Source organism: Bombina bombina, chromosome 5 (assembly GCF_027579735.1).
Source record: "Bombina bombina isolate aBomBom1 chromosome 5, aBomBom1.pri, whole genome shotgun sequence".
Classification (NCBI taxonomy): Eukaryota; Metazoa; Chordata; class Amphibia; order Anura; family Bombinatoridae; genus Bombina; species Bombina bombina.
The window spans coordinates 856,449,152-856,466,339 of record NC_069503.1 but is presented as its reverse complement, the minus strand read 5'-3'; positions in this window follow the sequence as shown (position 1 = coordinate 856,466,339).

The following is a 17,188-nucleotide window of genomic DNA, read 5'->3' as shown; positions in this document are numbered from 1 at the left end:
CCATCTCCTGGTTCCTAAAATCCATGCCATATACACCTCCCCCGATAGGGGGAGTAACAGGTATTAAACTGCTAAGAATAGTACTACTTAACACACCACTCATATCTGGTGGCACAATAGATTGCACATGCAGTGCCCCAAATTTGAAGCAGGAGGACCGACCAAGCATCTTTTTCCATCTCCCGGTTCTGAAAATCCATGCCATATACACGTCCCCTGGCGCCGCAACTGCCTCTGGGAACCTTACCATGGGTCCCAGACCGCACATCTTGTAATTCTCTGTCAGGGAAATTATATATCTATCAAATCTATCTATTTATCTATCAAATCTATCTAACTATCAATCAATCGTATCTATCAAATATATATTGCATCTATTGATCTATGTAATTCGTATCTATCAAATGTATATTGCATCTATTGATCTATGTAAATCGTATCTATCAAATGTATATTGCATCTATTGATCTATGTAATTCGTATCTATCAAATGTATATTGCATCTTTTGATGTATGTAATTCGTATCTATCAAATGTATATTGCATCTTTTGATCTATGTAATTTGTATCTATCAAATGTATATTGCATCTATTGTCTATGTAATTCGTATCTATCAAATGTACTATTGCATCTATTGATCTATGTAATCTCGTATCTATCAAATGTATATTGCATCTATTGATCTATGTAATTAATATCTATCAAATGTATATTGCATCTATTGATCTATGTAATTCATATCTATCAAATGTATATTGCATCTATTGATCTTAATCTATGTAATTCGTATCCATCCAATGTATATTGCATCTATTGGTCTATGTAATCTATGTATCTATCAATCAAATCTATCTATCTCGTGGCCCGGACTGTTTTTGTGAAAAGCCACTTGTGTTTTGGCCAAATTTGAAATAGGAGGACCGACCAAGCATCTTTTTCCATCTCCCGGTTCCTAAAATCCATGTCATATACACCTCCCCCGATAGGGGAAGTAACAGGTATTAAACCGCTAAGAATAGTACTACTTAACACACCACTCAAATCTGGTGGCACAATAGATTGCACTCACAGTGCCTTAAATTTGAAGCAGGAGGACCGACCAAGCATCTTTTTCCATCTCCCGGTTCAGAAAATCCACGCCATATACACGTCCCCTGGTGCCGCAACTGCCTCTGGGAACCATACCATGGGTTCCAGACCGCACTTCTTGTAATTCTCTGTCTGGGAAATTATATCTATCAAATAGATCTATTTATCTATCAAATCTATCTAACTATCAATTGTATCTATCAAATATATATTGCATCTATTGATCTATGTAATTCGTATCTATCAAATGTATATTGCATCTATTGATCTATGTAATTCGTATCTATCAAATGTATATTGCATCTTTTGATCTATGTAATTCGTATCTATCAAATGTATATTGCATCTGTTGATCTATGTAATTCGTATCGATCAAATGTATATTGCATCTATTGATCTATGTAATTCGTATCGATCAAATGTATATTGCATCTATTGATCTATGTAATTCGTATCGATCAAATGTATATTGCATCTATTGATCTATGTAATTCGTATCTATCAAATGTATATGCATCTATTGATCTATGTAATTCGTATCTATCAATGTATATTGCATCTATTGATCCATGTAATTCGTATCTATCAAATGTATATTGCATCTATTGATCTATGTAATTCGTATCGATCAAATGTATATTGCATCTATTGATCTATGTAATCTATGTATCTGTCTATCAAATCTATCTATCTCGTGGTTGTGCAAATGGACTGTTTGTGGTTGTTTGCGGTGCGTTACACGGGGAGTTTGGTCTGTCACTGTGAAGCGGGCGTAACCCTTACACTACCTGATCGATACAACATCATGCCTGATGTTTTAAAGCACGTTATTCCAAACAATTTAGGAATGTTAGGTGATTTATGCCCTTTATGGATTAAAACCAGACTCTGCATCAACTATGTAATTTTCCGTGGGAGTTTTGCCATGGATCCCCCTCCGGCATGCCACAGTCCAGGTGTTAGTCCTCCTGAAACAACTTTTCCATCACTATTGTGGCCAGAAAGAGTCCCTGTTGGTTTTAAAGTTCGCCTGCCTATTGAAGTCAATGGCGGTTCGCCCGGTTCGCCCGTTCGCGAACAGTTGCGGAAGTTCGAGTCCTCCATTCCCGAACCGAAATTTTTAGGTTCGCGACATCACTATTCATCATATTGAAGCTTAGCTTTTTTTCTCACCATAAAGTGACACTGAAGCAAGATGACTACTTTTAAGGCTATTGACATCCACTGAATGGAATTGTATTGGCTTTTTTTATATGACAGTATCAGTTCTTCAGTAGATATGTTGTTTATTATATGCCATTCAGCTTCTATAGGTATTATCATAAAGTTAAATTGCAGTTTAAAATTAGTGGTAATGAGCCATAAATTAAAAGAAACTAAAGGATTATCAAAAACAATAGAACTGTACAATCAAGCAATACATAATAAAAAGACTATGCAATTGTGCTTACTCCAAATTTCAAATGAGTAATAGATTTTTTCTGACAAATTATAAAAGTTACTTCCTTACATTTCTCACCCTGTATCAAGCGACAGCAAACAGTGAATCACAGACTCAAATACATGTACAATGTGAACTCTTGCACATGCTCAGTAGCAGCTGGTGACTCAGAAAGTGTGCAAATGAAAAGGTAATGATAATGCAAGTAAATTATAAAGTTTTTTTTTCTTTTTTTAAATTGCATGCTATATGTGAATCCCATAATTCTAATTTTGACTTTAGTGTCCCTTTAATTACACTTAAATTAGTCATAGCTTAGAGAACATAAATTCACATACCTGCACATCAACAATATAAAATCAAACTCTGATGCCATACTATACTGTGGTAGGTTTGTTTGAGCAAATAGAGAATAGTGAAAACTTAGCCTTTGTATGCCTACAAAACTGGGTCTCTTACTTAAGTTAGGTCAATAACATAGCAACACTCTGCCACATGTCAGCAAAGTTTCCATAAAACCCTTATGTGAATAAGATTTTTTTCAATTTGTAAAATCAGCTTTATCTACCCAGACATTAATTTTGCTCAATATGTCATATGGCATGATTTAAAGGGACAGGAAACTCCAACATTTTCTTACAATATTTGAACAGAACATATCATTTTTAACAACTTTCCAACTAATTTATATTATCAAATTTGCTTTGTTATCTTTTTATTCTTTTCTGAAGGAGCAGCATTGCACTACTGGCAGCTAGCTGAACACATCTAGTTAGCCAATCACAAGAGACAAATGTGTGCAGGCACCAATCAGCAACAAGATCCCACTAGTGTAGGATATGCACATTCTTTTTCAACATGGGATACCAAGAGAACAGAGCACATTTAAAAGTGTCTTAAAATGACATGCTCTATCTTAATCATGCAAGTTTAATTTTGACTTTCCTATCTCTTTAACACTAGTGAGAGTGCAAACTTAGGGTTTAGTTCCATTGAATCGAAATTGGATTTGTGCAAGCTCACAAATAAAAACAAATGCTGACGGGAGGCATTAAGCGTACCAGCATTTTCAGAAAGCACAGTCTCAAGTTTAAGATGTCTTTGAAGAAAAGTGTGTTTGTCCATCACTTCTTTGTTGCTTGTTTTATGATGCCCGAAATAATATATGGGACCTACACCTTCCTCAGGCTTAGTACAAATTTCTGGCAAATTAAACTGTTCTGTAAAAATCACACAACCTTTCACAATGGGAGTAGTTTATGTACAAATACATTTTTACAAAATTATTTATTTCGAAATAAATTTATAAACCTAGCTGCTTCTTCTGATTTATTTATTTTTTTACAGAAGGGGGAAAGTAAATACACAATAAGTAATTAGAAAATGTATATTTGTTATGTACTTCTATGCTTACAAAATCAATACCTCTATACTTACGATAAAAGGTAAACTGCATATGGTTTGGAAGATTTTGTCTCTTTAATTTGAGTTTGTTGTTTAAGAAGGTGTTTGTGGAACTAAAGGGATGGCTAGTCACATAGGTCATTATTACTGTAACAGAGCATCCTTTATTGCTTCATTCATAAATCTGTTTCTTTCATCTGTCCACTGGGCGTTCATTAAAGAAAGTATTCTCTCCACACTTGTATTATGTTCTAGAATGCTGTAGAAAAAAATGTTCTATTTAAAGCAACTCAGAATGGCAGTCTTCATTACAGCACTTTTTAAAAGTAGTTAACACACTTGTAGCTAAGTGGTGCACGTTTGAAGCCGTTCTGTATTTGAGAACTTTTCACAAAAGTCTTCAGATTACAGAACTTGTCAAAACATTTTACATCCATCCATGCTGAACATAATAAAATTGTTTTAGTTATAATCATCCAATGAAAAAAAGTCAAGCTAATTAAAAGAAACTGTCCATTTCTGAAAATATTTCAAACACACTTTGTACAAGTTAGTTTCTTTCCAAAACTTTCAACAAAATATTTCCCCCATTTCCTGACTTGTTGCACAGAGGGCATTCAAGAATTTACGTTCTACAGCAAGTTTCTAACTATTTTTTAAGGAATTTCTTTCATAAAGATAGTAGATTGTATTGAGGAAAAAAAAAAAAGATTTCACACCTGGAAATATCTGTAGCAACAGTTTTTCTGTAGGAAATAGTGATAGCTATCTAGTTCTGAATTGGGACAATAATTATCTGTAATAGATATCAATTAATTCACAGTAAAGACTCTATGGGGTCTATTTATATATATGCGGACAAACATGATCCGCTATAGCGAACCATGTCCGCCACACATCGATAAATGTAGACAGCATTTATCATTGCACCAGCAGTTCTTGTGAACGGCTGGTGCAATATCGCCCCCTGAAGATTTGCAGGGGGTGTCTATCAGCCCGATCGTACATGAACGGGCGGATTGCTATACGCCGCCTCAGATGTGGCGTATGAGTTTAGGAGCAGCGGTCTTAAGACCGCTGCTTCTTAACTCCTGTTTCCGGCGAGCCTGAAGGCTCACGCGGAAACAAGGGGAACAGGGGACCCCTATGTATCAATAGGCAGGAATTTATTTTTAAACAAGCATGAGGTTATGTATATGGTTTAACCCATATAGGCGATTATTGTAGCAAATTACTTGCACACTTATGCATGGAACATGTTTTAATCTAGCTGATAGTTTCACTTTTCTTAGGACTTTCAGGCTATTTTGACTTTGTGAAGTAAAATGTTTGAGGATTATTTTGCTTAGTGTGCAAATTTTGCTAGGTTATTAAATGTTAGTGCTTGCATTGGTTTCATATAATATAGTACTATAGTGCACCATCATTTGCAGTATGTATATTATCCACGACTTTAATGTTGTTTTTCTTCTCTTTTTTGCTGTGACTGGTTTAATTGAAATGAACCTTTCATATTAATTTTTTTTTTGTGTATCTTGTTTTATGTTTTCTCAACTTTTTTATACCTCGTTATCATGAAGTACAGATACTGGTCTAAATTCCTAAAAGCTCCTGAGGTCATTGAAAATGCAAGATTCCAAACTCATTGTTCATCGCTTCACCTATCTCTCCCAGCATGTCACCAGTTGGTGTTCTTGACTATTAACATCTATACATAAAATCTTGCACATTAAAGGGATATCAAACAGTGCTCCTAAATACAGGTACAAATACCTAAATCCAGAGTTCCAAAATCCAAAGTTATTCTTAAATTTAAACTTTTTAATTAATGCTTTTAAAAAAAAAAAAAAAGATAAAGAAAATGCTATTTTTCCCTGCCTGTAAGTCACAGGAGCTGGATTTAACAAGATGCTGCTGAATCCGCCCAAAGCTTCCTGCTCGCCGGAAACTGAAGTTAAGAAGCAGCAGTTGTAAGACCGCTGGCCCTTAACATCTCCACCACCTTTTAGGTAGCAGACTGCAATCATCCCAATATGATACGATTGGGATGATTGACACCCCCTGATTAGCCGCGAATAAAGGGGGTAACATTGCACAAACATTTCACCAGAAATGTTTATGCAATGTTAAATGCCAACAGCCTATGCTGTCTGCATTTAGCAATGTCGAGCGAACATGATTTGCTACAGTGAATCATGTCCGCTCGCCCTTTATTAAATCTACCCCACAATCTTCTCTGACTGACTCTTAGGTTTGTTTTTGTTTTTTTGTTTTCTAAAATACAAATAATAGTCTATATTTATTTTAAATAACAAATATTACCTTTTTGATTACTTACTGGCTACTCTAGAAGATTTATGATATTAAAGTAGATAAGCCTTCCTGTAGAGACCACAGCCTCCTTGTAGGGCTGTGACAGAAAGTAATGGAACCTGCACTAATAAAATTAAAAATAAGAAATAAAAGATAAAAATCATTTTAAATAAAAAATAATACATTTAGCAATTATTTATATTAAGTACAGCCCACTGATTGGTGATTTCTTATTAAACATTGTTTAATACCCCTTTAAACAAGAACTTATTGCTAAGTATAATCAATTACAACTGAAACGACTTCATAAATACACTTTAAATGCAGTAAATGTAATGAGAAGAATATTTTGTTATAGACAATTAATCTTGCATTATTGAACAAAAAGCATCTCAGAAACCTCACAGACATAATGAGGGGCTGATCATGAGCATTCTGGGAATGTGATTGTTCACCTAAACCTATGCCAAGCATGCAGCATTCATAAAGACTTTATTGCCCTTGTAAAGCAACTTGTGATCATGTCTTGCTGTTTCAAAGCTGACAATGTTGTCTCATTGTTTGATAGAGAGTGACTTTTTTGATCAATTTTCTGTTTATGGTTTTGAAAGCATTTATGTGATGCCAGTTTCCTTGGTAAGGAGTCTATGCTGTGAGAAGTGAACAGTTGTGAGATAGATGATTATGGGCATAGGCACTGGGGGGATCGGGGGCACCCCCCCCCCCGGAAATTAATGTGCAGGGACAGATAATGCATAACCCCCCCCAGTTAAATAAGACAGGACTGGTTCTTAGGTACAGAATGGGTGTGGGGGCTAGCTAGTGCTCAGGTGCAGAATTGATGTGGGGCCAGCAGGTGCTAAGGTGCAGAATGGGTGTGGTGGCTATCTAGTACTTACGTGCAAATTGGATGTGGGAGCTAGCTAGTGCTCAGATGCAGAACCAATGTGAGAAACAGTTGATGCACAAAATGAAGTTCAGCCACTGGAGTTGTGCAAAAGGAGGTAGAGATTAGCATAGCCACTGGCAGGTGAGTGTCTCTCTGTTTATGTTAAAGTGTGCTTGAATGTATGTGTTTGTGTCTGTGAACAAGTCTGTCTTTATTTCTGTGTGTGTGTGTGACAGCAAGAATGTAAATTTGTTCCTGTTTGAATGTCTGTCACTGTGAGCATTTGTGTAACTTTGTTCCTGTGTTTGTGTGTGAGCAAGAGTTTGAGTTTGTTGCTTTGTGTGTGTGAGCAAGAGTATGAGTTTTTTCCTGTGTGTCTGTGTGAGAGCAAGAATGTGATTTGTGTGTGTGTGTGTGAGAGAGAAAGAGAGAGACCAAAAATGTGAATTTGTTCCTTTGTGTATGTCTGTCACTGTGAGCAAGTGTGTAAGTTTGTTCCTGTATGTGTGATAGCAAGAGTGTGAATTTATTCCTTTGTGTGTGTGTCTGTGTGTTAGAGAGAGATAGACAGAGCAAGAGTGTGAGTTTGTTCCTGTGTGTGTGACTAACAGTCTGAGTTTGTTCCTCTGTGTGTGTGTAAGCAAGAGTGTGAGTTTTTTCGTAAGTGTGTGCATGCAAGTGTGTTTTTTCTTGTGTGTATGCGCCTGTGTGTGTGTGAGCAAGAGTGTGAGTTTGTTCCTGTGTGTGTTTGTGAGCGAGAGTGTGAGTTTGTTCCTGTGTGTGTCTGTCATTGTGAGCAAGAGTGTGAGTTTGTTCCTGTGTGTATGTGTGAACAAGATTGTGAGTTAGTTCCTGTGTGTGCATGTCCTTGTGAGCAAGAGTGTGAGTTAGTTCCTGTGTGTTTGTGTGAGCAAGATTGTGAGTTTATTTATGTGCATATGTGTGTAAACAAGAGTGTGAGTTTATTTTTGTGCATGTGTGTGTGAGCAAGAGTGTGAGTATGTTCTGGTATGTGTGTGTAAGGAAAAGTGTAAGTTTGTTCCTGTGTGTGTATGTGTGTGAGCAAGAGTGTGAATTTGTTCCTGTGTGTGTATGTGTGTGAGCAAGAGTGTGAATTTGTTCCTGTGTGTGTATGTGTGTGAGAAAGAGAGAGAGCAAGAGAGTGAGTTTGTTCCTATCTATGTCTGTCTGTCATTGTGAGATAATGGGGCCTATCTATCAAGCTCTGAATGGAGCTTGATGCCCCGTGTTTCTGGCGAGTCTGCAGCAGTTGTGAAGCAGCGGTCACAAAGACCGCTGCTCCATAACCCTGTACACCTGCTCTGAGCAGTACGGACAGGAATCGCAACAATTCAACCCGATCAAGTACGATCGGGTTGATTGGCACCCCCTGCTGGTGGCCCGTTGGCCGCGAGTCTGCAGGGAGCGGTGTTGCACCAGTAGCTCTTGTGAGCTGCTGGTGCAATGTTAAATGCGGAGAGCGTATTGCTCTCCGCATTTAGCGAGGTCTTGCGGACCTGATCCGCACTGTCGGATCAGGTCTGCAAGACCTTTGATAAATAGGGGCCATAGTATGAGTTTGTTCCTGCATGTGTCTGTCACTGTGAGCAAGTGTGTGAGTTTGTTTTTAGGAGTGATTAAGTGTGGGTGCTGTGAGAAACATGTATTGCAGAATTCGGTTGCAGGGTTTAGACCGTCTTATTACTGCAAATATGCATCTCATCTCATGTCCCTCTCCCTCTTGCTCATACAGGTTCTGGCGACATCTTCCCTAAACTTGGTCCCCCACAACTTCCTAGCCTTGAACATCTATGTGTGCCTCTCAATAGACTTCAAAAGCAAAACTCTGGTAACCTTATTCTTATTCCTCTTGCATCTAAAGCCGACCATAGTTCAGAAACCACACATGCATCTAAAACTTAGCATAGCTCAGAAACCACACTCTCATCCTCAGCCTTGGCATACCCCTCTGACACAGTACCTACACAGATGTTTCCGCACTGCTGAGCGACACTGGAGGAAATCTCAGAGTTCAGCTAACTTTCTTCACTTCAAGTTCATTTTGAACTTCTACTATTCTGCCCTTAATCTTTATAAGCAACAATACTCTAATCTCATCTCTACTCTTTCCTCTAACCCAAAACGTGTGTTTTCCACATTCAATACTCTTCTCCACCAACCCCCACCTCCTAATACAACTTCTCTCTCAGCTCAAGATTTGGCCAGCCACTTCAACAACAAAATTAACTCCATCAGAAATGAAACCAACTCTCAACATACTACAAATCTCCCACCCCCTCAAAAGCTCACAATAATCCAAAACCCAAATAGCATAAATTCTTTTGCACGTTACAGAGGAAGAAGTTTCTGCACTTATACTGTCTCCCCACCTAATTACCTGTCCCCTCGACCCATCCCTCACAGCTTCTCCCCTCCCTCTCTTCAACCCTCACCCCTATACTCACACACATTTTCAACCTCTCCCTCAGCACTGGTATATCTGGTATATCTCTAAAACCTGCACTGGTCACATCTAACCTTTAAAAAACCTTCCCTCGATCCAACCTCCCCATCCAACAACTGCCCTATTTCCCTACTCCCTCTTGCCTCAAAGCTCCTTAAAAAGCTAGTATATGCACATGTATCCCATTTCCTTACACTAAACTCTCTTCTTGATCCACTGTAATCTGGATTTCGTCCCCATCACTCCACAGAGACAGCAATTGTCAAGGTTACCAATGACCTACTGAGACAGCAAAATCCAAAGGCCACTTCATTCTGCTTATCCTCCTTGATCTGCCTGCAGCCTTTGACACTGTCGACCACCCTCTTTTGCTCAAAACCCTCCAATCCTTCGGCATCTTCAAAACAGCTCTATCATGGTTCCCTTCCTTTCTATCTAAACGTACCTTTAGTGTAGCCTTCTTTTGAGCATCCTCTGCCCCGTTACCACTTTCTGTTGGGGTACCTCAAGGCTCTGTCCTTGATCCCCTTCTCTTTTCAATTTACACGTCCTCATTAGGTTCCTTAATAAAGTCCCACAGGTTTCAATACCATTTGTATGCAGATGACACCCAAATCTACCTCTCTACACCAGACCTACCACCTTCCTTACTAACCCATGTCACTAACGGTCTCTCTCATATCTCATCTTGGATGTCTTCTCACTACCTTAAGCTAAATCTCTCCAAAACTGAACTCCTTATTTTTCCCCTTCTTCCAAAATCTCCACCCCCCAATTTTCTATAACTGTTGATAATTCCATCATTACCACTACCCCGCAAGCCAGATGTCTTGGGGTCACACTTGACCTTTCCTTCACTCCTCACATTCAGTCCTTGGCTAAAGCCTGCCGCTTCCACCTTAAAAACGTCTCTAAAATTAGACATTTCCTTACACAAGAAAAAACTAAGATTTTAATCCACTCTCTCATCCTTTCCCGCCTCGACTGTTGCAACTCCATCCTCTCTGGTCTACCTAGCTGCTGCCTAGCTCCTTTACCATCCATAATTAATGCCTCTGCCAGGCTCATCTTCCTTACACATTGATCTTCATCTGCTGCACCTCTCTGACAATCCCTTCACTGGATTCCTCTTGCCTTCAGGATTAAACACAAAATCCTCAATCTGACATACAAAGCCCTCAACTGCACTGCTCCTCCCTACATTTCAGACCTTGTCTTTAGATACTCTCCCTCCTGTCCCCTTCGCTCTGCTCACGATCTCCTACTCTCCTCCTCTCTTGTTACTTCCTCACATTCCCATTTACAGGACTTCTCCAGACTTCTCCCATCTTCTTCAACTCCCTGCCTCGCTCCACAAGATTCTCCCCTAGTTTTAGCAGCTTCATGCACTCCCTAAAGACTCTACTATTCAGGGATGCATACAACCTACACTAACCTTTCCCAACTCCATTGCTCTCCCCTTGAAACCCTTAGAATGTAAGCCTATGAGCCCAACTGTTTATAGATCGCCTTCACAAGAGCCGACTACAACTGTGCAACTCTCGGCAGGGCTTTCTACCCATTTGATCCCTATAAATGTTATCTTGTATGCCGTCTATGTTTATAGTGCTGCAGAATCTGTTGGCGATCTACAAATACCTGATAATAATAATATCAATGTACCTCAGAAAGTATAGATGTATTCTATGTGAGGATAATAGTAATATTAAACATAAAAATCCTTTTGCATGCTATAAACATTAGCTTAAAGAGTTCGAACTGGGTATAAAGGGGAAAAAAAAGAAGTGAACAGGTCTCTACGAAATTTTTCCATTGTTGGAAAATTTCTAAAGGGAATAACTGATGACCAGAAATATGTAACCTCAAGTAACCTAGTTTTTTGTGGGTCTATATATTCTGCGCTGAGTGGGTATATGCTCTATGATCTAAGGAAGCTTCCTCTGTGCTTCCAAGGTAATGGATAGCAAGGTGGATAGAAAGGTGGGGAGAAGATGTAAGAGCACTAACAGCTAATAACCAATATGAAGGGAAATAAATAAACAAACAAATTATGCTTCTAAAACATTATTTTCCTAAAAATTACTCTGGAGATAAAATATTCTAGTCTTATTGAAATGATACCTTAAGTATATATACAAAGTAACTTTGCATATGTACTTAAGGTATCATTTCAATAAGACCAGAATATTTTATCTACTGACTATATAGAATAAACGTATAAACACTATATACCAAAAGGTGTATCATTGATTTTCACACTTAACATATACGTAGACCTTAGTATTTCACAACGATTTATGAAAACACATCTCAACTACTATTTTAAGTATTTTTAACACATGTTCACACTAAATAGACTTGATAACTCATCACATTGCTAACACAAGCAACCAATATCTAGCACATTCATGTATACTCATTTACTGGCATAAGTAGCCACAAGGCAAGGGCAAAATTGTTCACTTCACAAAAGAGAAACTATACAGACATTCTTCCACATTACTATTTATTGTATGTCAATTTCGACAATCTATATATATTTAATAAAATTATAAATTAATTAGTGTTTAATTAAGATTTATTTCCCTTCATATTGGGTATTAGCTGTTAGCGCTCTTATATCTTCTCCCCACCTTGCTAACCTCAAGTAACCTACACTGTGGCAAGCCAAGGTAAAGCAGAAAGGTTCTCAATACTATGGATGGGTGAATATTTTGCAACATTCAAAAAATGAAATTAATTTTAACACAATCATTCGTTTGTTTTTAATGTTTGCATAACATTCTAACATTAGTTTAATGTAATAGTATTTCTAATGCTTGCTTTAAATATAATATTCAATTCTAATTTTGCAATATTCGAATAAAAAAAAATCTATATATTTGGAATAGTATTTCTTAGGCTCCCTTTAAATATAATATTCAAATTATGCAATATTCAAAATAGAAACATTCAAATTGAAATATTTGTATCAATTAAGTATTAATTTACTAAATTCCCTACCACATGAACTGTTGAACTTCTGAATAGTATTTGTTTCAAATGTGGATATTCCATTTGATTATGAACATTCGAAAAAGAAAGGAACATTCGATTACCAAATTTTAATGGATTTTAATTGTTATCAACATTCAATTGTCCAAAACGAATGTCCACAGGACTATTCATTCTAGTAAAGAAATAAACTTTCAGCACATTCTACCATCCCTACACCAAATATACAGTGGGTATTGAAAAGAATCAGCCCCCTATAAAATACTCACATTTTGTTGCTTTGCAGCCTGAAATAAAGACAGACACAATTTTTGTTTATCCAGTTGTAATTACTCAGTGCTACTTATAACATCCAAGTGAAAGATATAACACCAACATGTCAGGCAAAAATAAAGACAATTCAAAAACAGAATCATTGAGTTGGAAAAAGGATCACCCCCTTCTGTCAGTATTTTGTTGAACAACCTTTTGCTTTAAATACAGCCTTTAGTCTGTTGGGATATGTCTCTACTAACTTTGCACATCAAGACTGTGCAGTATTTGCCGACTCTTCTTTGCAAAACTGCTCCAGTTCCGTTACATTTGATGGTGACTGTTTGTGGACTGCAGTCTTCAAGTCATGCCACAGGTATTCAATGGGGTTAAAGTCTGGACACTGACTAGGCCATGCAAGGACATTCACCTGTTTCTCCTTCAACCACTGTGTGGTCATTTTTGCTGTGTGCATTTGGTCATTGTCATGTTGGAAGGTAAACCTTCTTCCCATTGACAACTTCTTGGCAGAGGGCAGCAGATTGTCTTCACTAATATGCTTGCTGCAGAGAAACACCCCCATAACAGGATATTACCGCCTCCAAGCTTTACTGTAGGTATGGTATTATTTGTATATTGATCTGTATTGGATTTCCTCCAGATATATCATTTGTTGTTCAGCCCAAATAATTTAATTTTAGTCTCACCTGACCATAACACCTTTTTCCATGTGGCCTCAGAATCTCCTAGGTGTGTTATGGCAAAGTTCAGTCTAGACTGCATGCGGCCTTTCTTGAGGAGTGGCTCTTTTCTTGCAACCCTCCCATACAAGCCACATTTTTGTGAATTTGTGATATTGTTGTCACATGCACACAATGACCACTCATTGTCATAAATTCCTGCAACTGATTCGGCAATGCTGTGGGCCTCTTGATAGTCTCTCTGACCAGTTTCCTCTTGGAGCTTTCATTCAGTTTGGAGCGATGTTCTGATCCAGAGAGGGTCTTTGTTGTACCAAATACCTTCCACTTCTTAATAATAGACGCCACTGTGCTTCTAGGCATTAATAAAGCCTTTCATATTTTCTTGTATCCATCTCCTGAGTCCTTAATTGTGCCTGTCCACAACATTATCCCGGAGATCCTTTGACAGTGCCTTCCCACCCATAGTTGATTGTTTGCTTCAGTTGCTCTACCAGGGACTGAGATGCTCCAGGAAAGCTATTTTCATGCTGAGCTAATCAATATGCCCACAGCTGATCACAGTTGAAGGACAAATGGTTTTGTGTGTGCCGTTGAGAAGCTACACCTGATTAAGTTTACAAATCACTTTGGGAGGGGGTGATCCTTTTTACAGCTCAGTGAATCTAATTTTGAATTGTCTTTAATTTTGCCTGACATGTTGGTGTCATATCTTTCACTCGGATGTTTTAAGTGGTACTGAGTAATTACAACTGGATAAATAAAAACTGTTGACTAGATTACGAGTTGTGCATTAGGCTTAAAAAGCAGCGTTAGCTGGTCCTAACGCTGCTTTTTAACGCCCGTTGGTATTACGAGTCTTGCAGGTACAGGCTCACCGCTCACTTTTTTTGACCAGACTTGGAAATACCGCAAATCCACTTACGTAAATTGCGTATCCTCTTTTTTTCAATGGGACTTGCATATCGCCGGTATTACAAGTCTGCCAAAAAGTGAGCGGTAGACCCTCTCCTATCAAGAGACAGGTACCGCATTTTAAAGTCAGTAGTTAAGAGTTTTACACTACAACGACGTAGCATAAAAATCTTAACTAAAGTGCTAAAAAGTAGACTAACACCCATAAACTACCTATTGACCCCTAAACTGAGGCCCTCCCGCATCGCAAACACTAAAAAAAAAATGTTAACCCATAATCTGCCGAACCGGACACCGCTGCCACCTACATTATACTTATAAACCCAAAATCTGCTGCCCCCAACATCGCGGACACCTACATTATATTTATTAACCCCTACTCTGCCTCCCCCAATGTCACCGCCACCTACCTACACTTATTAACCCATAATCTGCCGCCCCCAAAGTCACCGCCACTATATTAAACATATTAACCCCTAAACCGCCTACCCCCCGCATCTCAAACATTAGTTAAATATTATTAACCCCTAATCTGCCAGCCCTAACATTGCCGCCACCTACCTACATTTATTAACCCCTAATCTGCCGCCCCCAACATCGCCACCACTATATTAAAGTTATTAAGCCCTAAACCTAAGTCTAACCCTAAACCTAACACCCCTAACTTAAATATAATTAAAAGAAATTGAAATAAATATTCATATAATTAAGTAAATTATTCCTATTTAAAACTAAATACTTACCTATAAAATAAACCCTAAGATATCTACAATATAACTAATAGTTACATTGTAGCTAGCTTAGGATTTATTTTTATTTTACAGGCAAATTTGTATTTATTTTAACTAGGCAGAATAGTTACTAAATAGTTATTAACTATTTAATAACTACCTAGCTAAAATAAATACAAAAGTACCTGTAAAATAAAACCTAACCTAAGTTACACTAACACCTAACACTACACTATAATTAAATTAATTCCCTAAATGAAATACAATTAAATACAAATAAATAAAATTAGCTAAAGTACAACCCCCCCCCCACTAAATTACAGAAAATAATAAACAAATTACAAGATTTTTAAACTAATTACACCTAATTTAATACCACTAACAAAATAAAAAAGGCCCTACCCTACACTAAATTACAAATAGCCCTTAAAAGGGCCTTTTGCAGGGAATTGCCCCAAAGTAATCAGCACTTTTACCTGTAAAAAAACCTAACACTAACCCCTTGAAGATCACCTTACCGGGAGAAGTCTTCATCCAACCGTGCCGAAGTCCTCAACGAAGCCGGGAGAAGTCTTCATCCAAGCCGGGTGAAGTGGTCCTCCAGACGGGCAGAAGTGGTCCTCCAGATGGGCAGAAGTCTTCATCCGGATGGCATCTTCTATCTTCATCCATCCGGCGCGGAGGGGGTCCATTTTCAAGACATCCGACGTGGAGCATCCTCTTCTGACGACGGCTAACACTGAATGAAGGTTCCTCTAAATGATGTCATCCAAGATGGCGTCACTTCAGTTCCGATTGGCTGATAGAATTCTATCAGCCAATCGGAATTAAGGTAGAAAAAATCCTATTGGCTTATGCAATCAGCCAATAGGATTGAAGTTCAATCCTATTGGCTGATCCAATCAGCCAATAGGATTGAGCTGGCACTCTATTGGCTGTTCCAATAAGTCAGTAGAATGCCAGCTAAATCCTATTGGCTGATTGCATCAGCCAATAGGATTTTTTCTACCTTAATTCCGATTGGCTGATAGAATTCTATTGAAGGGACGCCATCTTGGATGACATCATTTAAAGGAACCTTCATTCAGTGTTAGCTGTTGTCAGAAGAGGATGCTCCACGTCGGATGTCTTGAAGATGGACCCGCTCCGCGCCGGATGGATGAAGATAGAAGATGCTGTATGGATGAAGACTTCTGCCCGTCTGGAGGACCACTTCGCCCGGCTTGGATAAAGACTTCTCCCGGCTTCGTTGAGGACTTCGGTCCGGTTGGGGTTAGTGTTAGGTTTTTTAAGGGGGTATTGGGTGGGTTTTAGAGTAGGGTTGGTTGTGTGGGTGGTGAGTTTTAATGTTGGGGGGGATTTGTAATTTTTTTACAGGTAAAAGAGCTGATTACTTTGGGGCAATGCCCCGCAAAAGGCCCTTTTAAGGGCTATTTGTAATTTAGTGTAGGGTAGGGCTTTTTTTTAATTTGGGGGGGGCTTTATTTTTTGTTAGTGGGATTAGATTAGGTGTAAATAGTTTTAAAAAATTGTAATTTGTTTATTATTTTCTGTAATTTAGTGGTTTTTTTTGTACTTTAGCTAATTTTATTTAATTGTATTTAATTGTATTTAATTTAGGGAATTAATTTAATTATAGTGTAGTGTTAGGTGTTAGTGTAACTTAGGTTAGGTTTTATTTTACAGGTACTTTTGTATTTTTTTAGCTAGGTAGTTATTAAATTGTTAATAACTATTTAATAACTATTCTACCTAGTTAAAATAAATACAAACTTGCCCGTAAAATAAAAATAAATCCTAAGATAGCTACAATGTAACTATTAGTTATATTGTAGCTATCTAACGCCTAGATTTAGAGTTCTGCGTTAGCCATCAAAAGCAGCGTTAAGGGGTCCTAACGCTGCTTTTACCGCCCGCTGGTATTTAGAGTCAGCCAGGAAAGGGTCTAACGCTCACTTTCCAGCCGCGACTTTTCCATACCGCAGATCCCCTTA